Source organism: Sinohyriopsis cumingii, unplaced genomic scaffold, assembly GCF_028554795.1.
Source record: "Sinohyriopsis cumingii isolate HCF-2022 unplaced genomic scaffold, ASM2855479v2 utg001923l, whole genome shotgun sequence".
Classification (NCBI taxonomy): Eukaryota; Metazoa; Mollusca; class Bivalvia; order Unionida; family Unionidae; genus Sinohyriopsis; species Sinohyriopsis cumingii.
This window is the reverse complement of record NW_028316083.1, coordinates 561,811-577,024: the sequence shown is the minus strand read 5'-3', so window position 1 is coordinate 577,024 and position 15,214 is coordinate 561,811. Positions and strand designations below refer to the sequence as shown.

At 34.5% G+C, this 15,214-nt stretch overlaps 1 long non-coding RNA gene across 1 annotated transcript; it reads left to right on the top strand.

Moving 5' to 3' along the window:
• Positions 1-415: 415 nt before the first annotated feature.
• LOC149771364 (uncharacterized) lies at positions 416-8,972 on the top strand. The gene is made up of 3 exons (XR_016418308.1): positions 416-1,611; positions 4,664-4,768; positions 8,705-8,972. It is a non-coding gene; the product is annotated as an uncharacterized LOC149771364 (long non-coding RNA).
• The last annotated feature ends 6,242 nt before the right edge of the window (positions 8,973-15,214 follow it).

The following is a 15,214-nucleotide window of genomic DNA, read 5'->3' as shown; positions in this document are numbered from 1 at the left end:
CCTTTGCAGAGGAGATGGGATAAAATTCGACCCATTTGGAATTCTTGCATCGTCATCATAGTAGGCCACATGGCAAACAGATCAAGTTCCGACTTGGAACAGGCACAAGGCTCTCGGTGAATCATTTTTTCATAATCAAAAAAGGCTAAGTCTCGAGCAGTTCTTCATTTCTTAGTCTTTCTAGCTTTATGAGTGTAAGGTCTTCTGAAGGGGTGTTTTCGTCGTCTATTTTTGCTTTGTTCTTGCTGTGGCGTCAGGGAAACGGGAATGCCTGACTCGGCAGCGCCCAGGGCATTTACTGACGTTTCTAGTCGGCCCAAAATATATTTGCCAGCTTGAAGTAAGACAGTTTTGCCCGCCCTCAAGAAAGGTTCTTTATGGTTTTGTTTGTCAATGATGACATTTTGTAGAAATTCTTTGCCCTGTGTCAATGCGGAATCTTTCAAAGCGTGCAATTCTCGTGTCACCATCGGTTTCAGCACCGGAGTCACTGAACGAAAGGCTGATTTCAGCATATCTCCTAAACGCTGTCGAGCGACGCCTCAGTACAATGGATACATGACTTATGAGTTGTTAGAGAATCGTTTTCGAAAATGGAGTTTCACCGCGACTTTTCCTTTCGTGAATGGAATATTTTGTCCCAGATCTCTTTTTATAGCAATGTTGACAGTGTCAAAATACGACTTACTGACGGGTAAATAGTGAGGATGTATGAATTCGCGGTGAACGTGATAGGCGTTTCCACCCTTCTCGTCAGTGACCATGGCAGAATCTACTTTGAAAGGATTGACACGTAGAAACGGTACAAAGGTGTGTCCCACCACGTTGTACTCCACCACATCAGAGTAAACAAAGATCAAATTGAGTCCTTGGTTCAGTTCTACAGGGGAACGAAAAAACTTGTACAATTCCATATTGCTGTTGATCTTCGGCTTGAAACTCGGGGACATTTTTGTGTCTCCACCTAAAATCTCAAACAAGACAAGATTAAAACTGAAGGAACAACGTTTGGCTATCCTGAAATTTCATCAGTAGGCGACGAGTCACTTTATGATACTCGAGGGTGACGCTTTTTTTCACTCTGTTCAGAGCTTTGTCAATGGCTAACACGAACCTGAAAGCAATGGTCTCCACCAAATGTTGACCACTGAACTAATAGCCTGACGGAATTTTCATAGTGTAGATACTGACTGACGGATTGTTTGCTGGTCTTGTGTCACCTGAAAACCCGATTTCATTCATAACTTGTTGCAATTGTTCGTTCAGGATTTCGACCTCAAAAATGTTTTGCTTTTCAGTGATGTTTTAGATTTGAGTAGAGTGAATGATTTCCAACAAAGCCGCTTCCCATGGGGCTTCGTGATCTGACTGGATGACCTGAGGTAATTTGACCGTGAAACAACACAAAGTATTATTGGGAAATACATTCATGGATCTACACTGGGTAAGGTTAAGTAAAATTGGTTGTTTTTCTTAATTCCAGTGTTCTGTTATCCGAGGGGCACTCGAAGTCAGAGGAGTCTTTCTGACCAAAATGTGGCTGCTGTTGTTGGAGTGGCAAGTGATGCTGGACGCAAGATTCCCACCGTTCCCGTTCGAGGAGTATTTCAGGTAAGGATTGGGAAGAAGATATCTGATGCAACTGCTCAATAAAATGGTCCACAATTGTTTGCCTCCTTGCTGCAAACTGAGATTTGCATTGGCCGCACCCATGACACAATACACTACAAAGATTTGACAGAAAAAGACGATTTGCGTTTTAGGCACACTTTCTCCACACCACACCCACAACGGATGTTTTTATAGATCTTGCTGAGAAGATCTTGGTGGAGGAGTCGTCGATGCAATGGTAGCGGTAGCTGAGGATGTGTGGAAGGGCATGATGATCACATCTTTTTATTGTCGATGACTTGCAAAGCGTCGATCCAAGAATAAAAACTGGGAGGATATTCTTTCCAACGCACTTTGACTTCTTTGACAGGTTGTTTTCCCACTTTACGGGTTCTTCGTTAGTCTGTCACTCTTTCTTTACACTATTTAGCTTAAAATGCTGTATGATACTTAGTACACCTGTGTATTGCAATTTACTGAATTTGGGTCCTACATGAGGGTCAAGATCACAACAGTTTTTCATTTCTGCTTTGTTACCCTGTGGTTATTTGAGATGGTAGAATGAAACTTTGTACGCTTGTAAACACTGTGAAAGAATGTGCAGCACATCACAATCAGGGTTATATCCTGGTGGCAATCTTGGTCAAGCTTTCCTCATTTCACTCCTTTTCTAATTGAGAAATGGTCAGTGAAAGTAGGTGATAATTGGTAGAAAGATTATAATAAATGCATAATTGATTAATTTGCGGAGAAATGTTGCATACAAAATTTAGGGTCATGTTAATCTGTTTGTTAGCTCAATACCAGTAACCTAAGTTCTGCAGCACAAATCTTAACCAAACATGATAATTTACTTGCACTTGAGTCACTAGACACAGTTGTAAGTATGGAGAGGTCAAAGGTCATGGTCACATTGATTGATAAAAGTGAACTGGTTTTTGTCTGAAAATCGTACATTCTTTATGTATGTTCAGAGTTACTGTTAGATGCAGTTGTTTGTATACCGTTTTGACTTGGTTGCTTAACTATAAACATTATCTGGGCCAGTTCTGAATTGCTGATGTGTAAGATGCCATGTTATGCATGGGGTCTTCAATTGTTTGCAGAATTAAGAAATTACACCGGGTAGGTCTTGAGTTGTTGATTTATATAATGATGCCATGCTGTGCATAAGGTCTTCATTTGTTTGCATAATTAAGAATTTACACCAGGCAGGTCCCGAGTTGCTGTTGTGTGGGGTCTTCACTTATATACATAATTAATAAATTACACTGGGCAGGTCCTGAGTTGCTGTTGTGTAAGATGCCATGCCAGGATCTAAAAGTGACATTTCCCACCGGTATAATTCTACACTGAATAAGCCAAGCATTTGTCCAGCAACAAAATCTGACATGCAGATATTTACTACAGTGCATAGAACATCATCAAGGCACAGGGAAAATTGACCAAAATTAATGCATTTTAAAACTTTAGTCATCTGCATACGTTGTTGCTCATCGACTCATAAAACTAGCTAAATAACCCTTCGTTGAATCTTGACATGTCTCTCTTAGTCTTTCTTCATTTGTCTGGATTTTTACCACTTTTGATGCAAAATATCAGCGGCAGAGTATTTGTTCTCTCTGTCTCATGTTTGGTATCAGTTTGCACACCAGCTTCATCTGACAATTCATTGCCAAGCATTATATCCAAGACATTGTTGTCCACCTCAACTAACTAAATTTCTCAGTCTAGATACTGTGAAATGCACAAACTGCCCGTCGCTATTTACGGCACTCTCCCATTATCCCCAGCGGCAAAAGAGGCCCTATTCACCAAATATGACTGCAATTTTTAAAATTACAAACTTGTGTTGGTATTTATTAATAATTTATAATGCATAGAAATAAATTATTCATGATATTTTATAAATGGACTGTTATTTAATATTTTAACTGGTAAAAATAGTTCTAGGCTGAGTGTGCAATACAGAATTACAGATTGAACATCCATGTCGAATGCCAGATCAGCTGTTTAAGATTAAAAGGATATGTACTAAAACAAGTTATCAAGTATTTTGGGGGAGAAGTCAGGTGTATAGACCATCATGTTACACATGTTGGTGAGTACAACATCATTCCATTAAAAGTTGCTCACCATTGCCCATATACCTGCATTTCATGCTGAAGTGACTTTGGTCAAGTTTTGCAAACAGTTCAGTTTTGGGGCCATTTTTTATACTGTAAAGGTATTTCTGTACAATTTCATATTTATATGGGGTTGAATTTTAAAATAAAAAGACCTTCCCAGATTTTTGACTCTGCTCTGGCTATTTAAATAATACCTCAAATATCTAAGGTATTGTTAAAACAACTTTTAATTCCCTTTATTTGGTGTGATTGATGGGTGTAATTTGGACTATAGAGTATACAGATTGGTCTTACTTAAGATGTTCACCTTTAAAAACAACTGCTTACTCCACTTGGTCGTTTTCACTTCATGGACTTCAAGGTAAATTGTATTTAAAAAAAGCAAGCTGATAACTTTTGTTTACTTTTTATCTGGTATTATCTGATCTGGCAAAATTGTTTTCCTGTTTTAATAATTTAGACTAATTCAGTCTGTTTTTTCAAGCACATGGGAGCAGCCATCCTGGTTAGCGCTGTGCCTTAGATCATTTTCAGTTTCCACAAGTACAATATCCAAAGAAATTTCAGCCATAGTACATGAAAATAACATAGAGGTGTGCCAACATTCTCTCCATTGTGCATGTTGCAAATGATAACAACTTTACCTTCTACATGGCACTATCTTGGAAGTACAAAATATATGCAGAGCACATCAAGGTCACAATTGGTGTGGGGACATGTGTGTTCTATTGACATGTGTCCAGTTAATGGCTCGGTTTGAAAGATCATGATGAAACCAAGTCATTACTCCTGTCTTTCTAGGTCACATTATGAATGGAGTTGAAGGTGATGAATATTTTAATGTTTGAACGTTTGTATTTCTTCATTTATAAGAAACTGTTTAATAGAAGAAATTTACATTATTCATTTTTTTTCTCTTACAGATGAACTGAAATGTCTCATCCAGAAGATAGGTGGTCATCAGGTTGAGAAAGAAGAAATGGAACCTGTCCATGTTATCCTGGTTGAAGGAGAAAATATTGCATCTAGTAAGCTTTTGTTTTGCTTGCTTTAGCATTAGATTAGAACGTTTTTCTGTAATGGCACAAATCCTATATCTTTTTGAGATATGTCCATCTACTTGACTGTAGAACCTGCATCTATTGCCATGTCATATTTGCACACCTGTACTAAATCTTTCATCTTTTTTATTAGCTTATCAGCATCAGAGTCAATTGGATATTTTTTGCCAAGTTTTCTAGAGGTCAGACTGTTAGACGTTTACAAACATGATTTTATTTATACGACTCCATGTTTCAATATTATTTTGATGTCTATTTTGAGGTATAACTCTGTTCAAAAGGATTTCTTTAATAAAAAAACAAATACTGTACATTAGTTCCATATGGGTTTTTATTTGGTTTGTGTAGTGCTTCATTTTTAAAGGAATTAAATTGCTGGGAATTCACACAAAGACTTGTTTATGCTTGATTGTGTGGGGAAACAATTTCTTGTCACTAAAATTAGTTGCATCAGGCAACTGGGCAAGCGTGAATGTTTGCTTGGTATATTTAGGTAAGCTATCACTGATACATACAGCAACTTTCTTTATCAAACGGGTATATAACAAAATAGTGGATAATGCTTTGTCTTTCTGTCTAAATAGTTTTGTTTCCGGAGTATAAATCTCTCACTGTTAATACACTTTCAACCAAACTTGCAAGTTGCATATAGGTGCCTTTTGATACATAAATTTTCTGCATTCAGTATCTGTTATGTATGTTACAATGGAAGCAATTTGTGTACAACAAGAAAGATATATGGACTTATCAGGGGACAAGATATGTTATATCATCTCAGCATGACTCTTTATTCTTTTTCTTTATTGTTTTTCATGTCATGCATATCACTACATTTTACGTTAAAATGGTACACTTTCACCTTTTGTCATCGACATGTTATAGGTCCCACTACTCTGATTCTGATTTTTTATTAATTGGCATTGTAATACATTGTACCGTTCGGAATTATTTTTAACAATGTTATATGAATGCAAATACTTCCTGGATACAATATTCATTTGTTTGCTGCATATTTGTTTGTTTTAATTTCAAGAACCTTTCCAGATGCAGTAGATAAACAGTGGGTGTTTGATTGTATAATTAGATGAGCATTGCAAGATACAAAATAATACTTGATCAGCTCTAAAGAAGGTAACTCATGTGTTGAATTTTGCGCACACCTGGTCATGAGGCCAAGTGTGCTAATGGTTTGACCCTTTGTCTATTGTGTTGTCCAGTATCCCTAAACAATTTGCTAATTTCAGCTTCTTAGAAAATGCCAGATCAGCTTCATTTAACTTAGGCACAGATTATCCAAGCACAAACGCCTTTCAAATGTGTGCAAATATTGTTGATCAAACATAAAATATGGCTTTTGAAACTGAAAATTAATAAAAACAACAATTTTAGACAATGTGTTCTCTAAAACAAAGCATCATGGTATGAGGACCATAACATTTTGTACAAATTATGTCAGTTCACCACCAAATAGTGTCACCATTACTAAAGAAATCATTACATTACCTTCTTAAAAACCTATCAACATAAATTGACCAATTAGTTTTCTTCATAAAAATATTCTGGATTTTAAGTTTATACAAATGTTTCCAGTCTGCCATAAAATTTGTTTCTGGTACTAAATCTAGACAGACTTTTAAAACTTTCTTCTGAACAACCACTTTGCCCCTGTGGACTTAATGGTATAGAATTGGGCTGATGTACCTGCCTGCATATCATATGAGGCAGTTGATGGATGCAGAAGCAATGATGGCTCAGGTGTTAGCCTGTCGGGCTCGTGACTGAAAGGGTATTGTGTTTTCTTACGTGGTAACCATTACTATTTTGGCCTAATCATTATGCCTTTTCTCACGGAATTATATCTTATGCTAGCGTGTATATAGATTATTATTTTCAGGTACATTAATTAAAAATATGCAATTAGAACAATAACAATATGTCTTTATCAGTTATATCATCATCTCTTTAATTCCACTCATCATAAAAATTGTAGAATATTTTTAAAAGCAAAGGAATGCTGCATAAGAATAGCATAAGACCTAATTTGTCCATCATAGCGACTGCATATGACCCATTTTCAAAAGAAAATAGATGGGATTCTTTAATTTTGAACTTTGCCTCGCAGATTATGCAGTTAGGTAACAGATCAGTCTCTGCTTTTAAAGAAAATGAGACCAGATTTTAACCATTTCACCACTAAGTAACTACAAGGGAAATACTACCATTTAACACTAAGTAACTTTCACGATCTTAGTAAATGTTGGCAGCATATTTTCATTGACTTGTATAGGGGAACATCAGGGGAACATCATACTGCTCACAAACCATTGTTTGTTTGGTCCTTTTGTGTGGGTGATCTCTCACTGATGTACCAGGGTTGCTTGCCAAATAATTGCAATGTTTCTTGTTGCATACAAGGCACAATCTCTGATCCATCTGCACATGTTGGCCAATGGCCTTTGTCATCAAGTCTACTGTCATTGCTGCTTTCGCTTCTGGGACGCTTGAAAGGGTGCGTGGACCTGAATGTTCCAGTAAGTGCATGAGTAACATCAAGACGAAATGACAGCAAGTCCCATTTCCTTTTACTAGGTGGATTATGATCAATGACTGTTCCCTCAATGACATCGGCATTGTACAACAACTGCTCCTGCAACATCGCTTCTGCTTTTCAGTACCACCACATAGACTTCTCAGAACGATTTGTCCTTGTATTCTGATCAAGCCTGTATACTCCTCCAATGTACTGTGCATAGGCAAGGCAAGCACAGTTGGTGTTGCTGGAGGCACGTTCTCACTCCCATCTTTTTTTTTTTCGTGCTGTGGTCAAATCGGGTTCAACAGGTGTATGGAAAGATGACAGGTAGTGTACAAATTCTGTTGTCCTTCCAATAAGATGCAAGTAATGGATCACAAATTAGCCACTCTGATGATCCTCTGGCTATACATCTTGCTACTGCATTTGACAAGACTAAGTCCTTTGGATATCCCTTTTGATTTGTGCGCACTGTGCCACAAAGTTAGGTATTTATGCTGTAAAGGTAATCAGCTAACCGAGGACTTGTGTAAAACTTGTTTAGATGACACAGTCTTTCATTTGCAAAGGTCTTATTATTTCAGTAACTACTCTGGCTGCCAAGCATAGATTTCTGGAATTTTTCATTTAAAAAGTGGTAGAACCATGTATTCAGCTCTGTTTGAGTGAATGTTCCCAATTTTGTATCAATGTGTGCTACTGTTTATAACATGAACAAACATACAGAATATGTACAATGGGATGGTATATATTTATGAAAACACCATTATGCTTATGAAAATATATGCTGAATACTTTGGAGTACATGCTTAAAATTCAGTTGTCTTGCATAATTTGAGTACATTGAAACATGTCTTAATCCATTTTCAGTAAACTTGGGTAAAATATAATAATAAATAACTTATCACCTTGTCGGATATATCATGATAACAAGCTTACATGTCCTTCACTAAACAAAATATCACCTGTGGCCTTGTAAATTAGGTTACACTGTACTAATAAATACTTGGGTCTTGGGATCCCCAGATCAAATTATCCAATTTTGCTCAGTTCTATTGAAACCCCCACATTCATCCTTAAGTCTAGTTGGTCCTGAATGAAAATGATGCCTCTCTGACATCCAATATTACGGCTACAATTGTCATCTTGAAAATCTTGTCTTTGCTACTCCTGATGAATGGATATCTGGCATCCAGTACTGCCACCACAGTGTAGAAAATCTTGATACTGCTACTCCTGAATGGATGGTTATATTGACACTGCATTTTCACTAAAAGACTTATCATGTCTGCTTAATCAGAATAAAAGACAGGTTGTTTTTGAAACCAATTTTTGTATTCAATCTGCAACAAGTTATAATTTATTTTCAGAGACAATTGAACCAGAGAATGACATTGATGCAGATGCATCAGATGCTTCAGTGGATGATTTTCAAGACGACCAGGATATTATTTGTGGTCACTGGAGTGTATTAATACTGACTGCTCAGTGTATGTGGCCTTAACATTTGCATTGTGAGGTTGGCATTGTGTAGACAAGGACACGTAAATCAATGCGCTATCATTAATTATCTCACTTGTGCTCACTATACTCCAATTTTAATGCTGCTGTAACTAAAGGTACTGATATGTCAAATTTGCAAACAAGTTTTTTTTAAATCATTATGAACAGACCATGTAAATGTCAGTATGTGAGAATGGATATATTAGATTGTTTTTAAAAAATCAGAGCTAGAATGTTTTATTAAGTTATTTTAGGGCCAGATTTTTATTTCCCAAAACTATCACAAGCACTCGTGCGTCCAAAATTAAATGGTCTCATTGGGACAGGGTCAAAGCTATTGGTATGCTAGATGGTGGGACAAGTAGTCATGCTATCACAGCAGACATGGAAATCACATTTTGTCACAATGTAACAATTATAGTTTGATATCTTCATCTGTTTGCCTTTTAATTGAATCTAGCTTGGATGAAAAAGCTCATCTTTCAGGAGAAGATATGTGTTACATGCCTTTTCATTGGGATCAGGGGTCATTCAGGATTTAAATATTTGTAAATAAAGGCACAGTAAATTTTGGTTTATGTGTTACTAACAAGAGCCATATGTAGCTTCTTTTCATTCACAATTCATCCCAATAGCTGGCTTTTTTGATCTTGGTGAGTTGAGCAGTCATTTCTGAGCCTAATTTATACAGGTTGGCTGACAAAAGAGTAATCTGTTTCACAGTTCTATATAAACTGCCGGTAGTGAAATTAGTGTTTTGTCACGATGTACAAAAGAAAGCTTACAATCAGTGATTATTTTTAAGAGTTGGTGATGGTTTAATTTATGGAATGGATTATGATAAGCAGGATACAATAATTTTGTGTAAAACAGAAGTTTGGGAAAGAACAACATATCTGTATATATTATGATATTCAAAAAAGTTTGTTGATGTAGTAATAACAATAATAATCATGGATATTCTATGCATAGTATTTGTTCTCCAAATTTTTTTAAGGTGAACATACACACAGATGTTACCAGTGTACAAAGGCCAGTTTGGCCTCTTGCCATAGATGGCCATTATTGACAGATTTGATTGTACTGTACAACTCAGACCTGTCAACCCTTACGATTTGACTCTTACAAAATTACCTTTAATAGACTTATGAATTAATTACAAAGATATGATCATTACAGTGAAATACAGATACTGTTTTATCCATGTTTGCTCCAGACCTGGATTTCATATTATATTCAATGGAGTTGATCAGGGAACCAGACTAGCATTACAGTAGCACCTCGGATGCTTAAAACTGCCCATATTTTTGAAAAAGATGATTGGCTCACCAAGTAAAATTGAAGAAGAAAAAAATACCAAAGAACTAGGTGAAGTTGAGAGATGTTTAGTCTTAAAACCCCATATTGCTGATGTGCATAAACCACTGGACTTAAACACCATTTTTCTGAGCAAGCATTTTTTTTTATTAAAAAATTTCAGATTTATTAATTGTTCTTTATTTCACAGCTTGTCAAAGCAATTTCAGTTGAGATTACCTATCACTAGAAAAGAAGGTAGTATCAAATCCCCTAGTAGCAAACTTGCATATGCACATGTATACATATGACATCCACCATTTGCATGAATGCTCTTATCACTCTGAAGTAGATTTAATTGTCAATTATTATCTTTTGAAAATCCAAACGTTTTCATCAGTTAAAAAGGTCAGTTAATAGTAGTAATGCCAGCAAAGTTACGTAAGGGAAGTTAACAAAGTGTTCCAAATACACATTATTGCACAATGAGCGAATTGAAGATCACTATTAACAAGCATTTTCAATCTTACTGTACTTTATTCAAAATCAGTTTCCAATTATATTCTTAATATTTTATTAGTTCCATTTTTGCATTTGACAATGACATAACACATTTTTATGTATCAAGCTGTATAAGTAACTGTTTTTACATATACGTATAGCTCATGATTGCAGTAAGGAAATAGGATTAGAAATAAATTCACAATGGTGTAATTTATAACAAAAGCACAGGGAAATAGGGGACATTGCAACAACAACAAAAAAACAGCAATATAATCAAAATGTGTTTTTATTCGGTTAATATAAGAAGCTCCATTAAGTGTTGGAATGCATAGGAAATATACAGTTGCAAGATTTAATGGACTTCAGGGGACATGCAATTGTTTTTCAAGGAATTTAATAGCTGATATATTCACATCATCATTACTGAGGTTTCTCTTTTATTCTAAAATAAACAATGAATGGTGACAGTAACTTGTTTAATTTCACTTGCACACATTACAGCCAAAAGATACTCTTTGTGTGGCTACAATGATGACAACATATATAGATGACATGCAGCTTAATTTAATTCTTGAAGTCAAAATTTTTTTTAAATATAATTTTTTATTTAACTATTTATTGATTTTAGTTGAGGAATATTTTAGCATAACATTTTGTATCAGATAAACATGATATTTGCAGGCATAAACCAAAATTACTTCAAACATTTCTGGGATAACCCTGTATATATATATATATATATATATATATATATATATATATATATATATATATATATATATATGATTGTTAGGATTAATTGTTAGATTATAATAAGAATTTAAGAATAATATATCCATTGCAGAAAATACATTTGAAGAAAGAACATTGTGGACTAAAGAAGACCAGAAGGCTGCAAAAAAGTCCGCTTAATCATTACATCGAATCAAGAAAGCTACCAGGAATGCCACATTGTCAGAATGCCAAGGTTAAAGAAGCTGCTCTCGCCAACGGAATTTGGCAGCAAATTAAAAGCGTTATTCGAAACAGAATTTTAAAGTGTTAAAATGTCTGAATCTTGGTACATGTACCAACAGGCAAAACAGTTCAAAGTGTAGTTGTAAAGCTCTGTCTCAAGATCAGTGAGCACTTTGTAGTTGGTGTTTTCTACATCAAAGCTGGCTGTGGCCGATTTCGTCAGCAGCAGTGTTCAAGTTGTGTTAGTAGTATATAAATTGTTCAATTGTAGACTAATACAATTTTAATTGGACCTGGATTGAGTTTTCTTTAATCTGACAAATCAGTCATTAAAAGCAGCTTTACATTGGGAACAGCTGTTTAGATATCTGATATCACTAATATGACAAAATCCTGCGTTGTCTCGATTTGATGACTTGTTGGATAAAGTGGTGGCTGTACCTTCATCCTGAAACACCCACGGGTATGCAGGTCATTGTTATTTCATTTAAAATGTTGGTTGCTATATACTTACCAGGGGTCAGTTATAATATTAACTATGCTCAAGGAATGGTTTTCTTTCTGATTTTGGTAGACAATTCTGACAGGTCCTATACCACATCATTCAGCACCTTGTTGGGATTCTTGACAAACTGTCCTCATCACAATTGATCTTTCTGCACTTAATTATAACATTATAGGGAGACAGAGCAGTCAACAAGCGGTTTCTGGTTGTATCTCGTTTTTGCAGTAGGCAGCATGCTAGTCAGGATTAATGTCCATCCTAACTTAAAATTCTTTTCCATATTCCACAGCCCTCTTTATGCAGATAACATTTCAACCCAAAGAGACTGAATACTAAAGACGGTAGCACAAGATATAAGGAATGGGGGTGTTTGGGGAGCAGGATATGATTTAAAAGGCAGAAACACTGGCAAGGCATGTTGATTTTGAAGTCAGGGTGCGATGCCCTGCTGTATCTCCCTAGCTGGAATACTGATCAAGGTACTTGAAGATCATTTTGTCCAAAAGATATTCAGCGAATTTCGCATCTTTTTAAAATGTTAATCATACATTGGAAAACTTAAAAATGTTTGTTAACAGTAATATTTTTAAAAACCAGTTACATATTTTATGTCAAGACAAATTCAGTTATGCTTCTCTTAAGATAGTGGTAGCTTACAATTTAGCAGAGTAACTAGGCTATGCATGCCTTTGACAACAGGAGTAAGACATAGGCTTTTTTAATATAAATAAAATTCAGATGGCTAAAGATTTCTGTATTCACATAAGTATCTTTGATCTTTTATCTTTGAGAAAAGGTGTGGGATTGATGGATTCGATCCATGCTTATTTATAAGAATGTGGCAAATGTTTTCATTAGTGGGTATGATATTACTTAAATGGATGGTGTGTCACTAAATTTTGAAATCAGTTTTTCGTACAATTTAGATTACAGTATTCTTTTTAATTATTCATTGAAACCCGCATTAAAAATAAGAGCAGAAATTTTGACAGATACAAATCTGTAATTGTTTTGTACAGAGTAAACAATAAAATAACCCTCATGCACTGGTGTAAAATAGGATCAGAATTCTGTGTGAGACATGAGGCTTTGCTGAGTAGTATCTGATGCAAAATTCTTAACCTCGATTGGAATTTTCCAATCGTACACAGAAGCATAATGCAGGATTTTTCTCAAATTTTTAATGAAAAATGAGGGTTGGATTTAAAATAGTTTATTGAAAATACTGATTAATACTTATTTAACTTGCACATTTTGTACATTATGATAGAGCATAAAATGTTTGGTTGACACATTTAGGTGTTTGATATTCGGCAAACAGGTGATGATAAAACATGAGTAATTGCTATTATTAGTATGATGAGAGTTTTCTAATTGTGTAGTTATCTGTGTTGACTCTTAGACTTTTCAGTTTAATTACAAGAGCACTTAATGGAAATAAATTTAAGTACCATTCATATAGTTAGAAGGCTTTTATAAGTAAACAATCTACAAATAATGTGTCAGCGAATGTGGAGCGGAGACATGTATATTTCGTTAAGGTATTAGCTAAACTATGAAGTAAGGGAAATGTTTGAGCAAATACCCCAGTTTTCACATCTAATTTGTTATGATCAATGGTTTAGTATCGCATCTTCTATAAAATAATAGTCAGAAGATAACAGTAAGTTTTTGTTTCAAAATATTCTCAGATTGTTATCCTATACTTGGAATAACAGGATGGACAAATTAGATTTTCAGCTGATTTCTTTTGCTATCTGGATATTAATCAACATAAATTTATTACAGCTATCTGAATACTAATCAACATAAATTTATTACAGCTATCTGGATACTAATCAACATAAATGTATTACAGCTGCATATTGAATACAAGCAGCATGGTTTAGATGTATATTAAATGTTTATACACGTATTCATAACCCATTAAGTAACAATTTCAAATATTACTTTATGATTTTACAAATATTCTCGTGAAACATTTTCTTAATATTTCTTTTTAAAATTTAGTGTTCTATTGCAATTGGCAAAAACTACAAAATACACAGCATTGTTTCAAAATGTAACGTGTAACAAGGATAGACAAACTAATTTTTATATGATTCTTTTAAATTTAATGAAGAGTCGGGAGCCAGTAATGGACAGGTTTGGTTCCGGGAGTATCTACATCACATCAGATTAAAATGCTGTATATTTAGCATTTCCTATGACACATAATTAGCTTGTTTTATTGATTCTTCTTGAAAAAGAGTGCCCCCAATGGAAATTCTCATGTAATCTGATAACAGAAATATTTATATATGTATAATGTAGTAATTATTTAGTATGTTGGGTCAGTAATTTATTATTGTTAGTCATTGTTTCAGTTTATGTTGAATGAAACTTGACAAATTTTGATGATAATTTGTATTTTTAAGTATTTATGTTCTGTTGATTTATTATTTCACAAAATATCACATGCATAGAAATTTGAAAATACATGCTAAAATAAAAGAATTAAACGAGTTATAATGGATCTTTACTGCCATATGGGGTTGATTAAATGTCATATATTAAGCAAAAATCACAGCACTTTAACATTTTCTTTACGTGACATCTCCACCCCCAAAATTTCATCCATGCGATATATATATATATATATATATATATATATATATATATATATATATATATATATATATATATATATATATATATATTTGCATTGCATGTTTATTTCACATGAGTTTATTAAGGTTTTGGTACATAGCAAATTATGTGGGTGATTTTCTCATAAAATAACAAATCACGAGAATCACATAGCTGTGTCATTTCTGTTCCATAAATCTTACACGAAATAAAAATAGTGTTACGTGTTAGGCTCGAATAAACAGTAACACAAGAGAAAGTAAAAACAGCTAGCTTTGAAAAAATATAATTTATTTTCCTGGAAAAATTCTGTAAAAATGAAACAAAGCACTAAGTTACGATTTTAAGAATCAAATCCAAACATTAATCCAAGAATAATCCACAAAATAAAATTTTAGTAGTGCTAATAAAAAATGTTCTTCTGATTTCAAGTTTGAATCTCAACAAAGATCCAAGATGGGAGATGATGATGTATGTTGTAACCTGT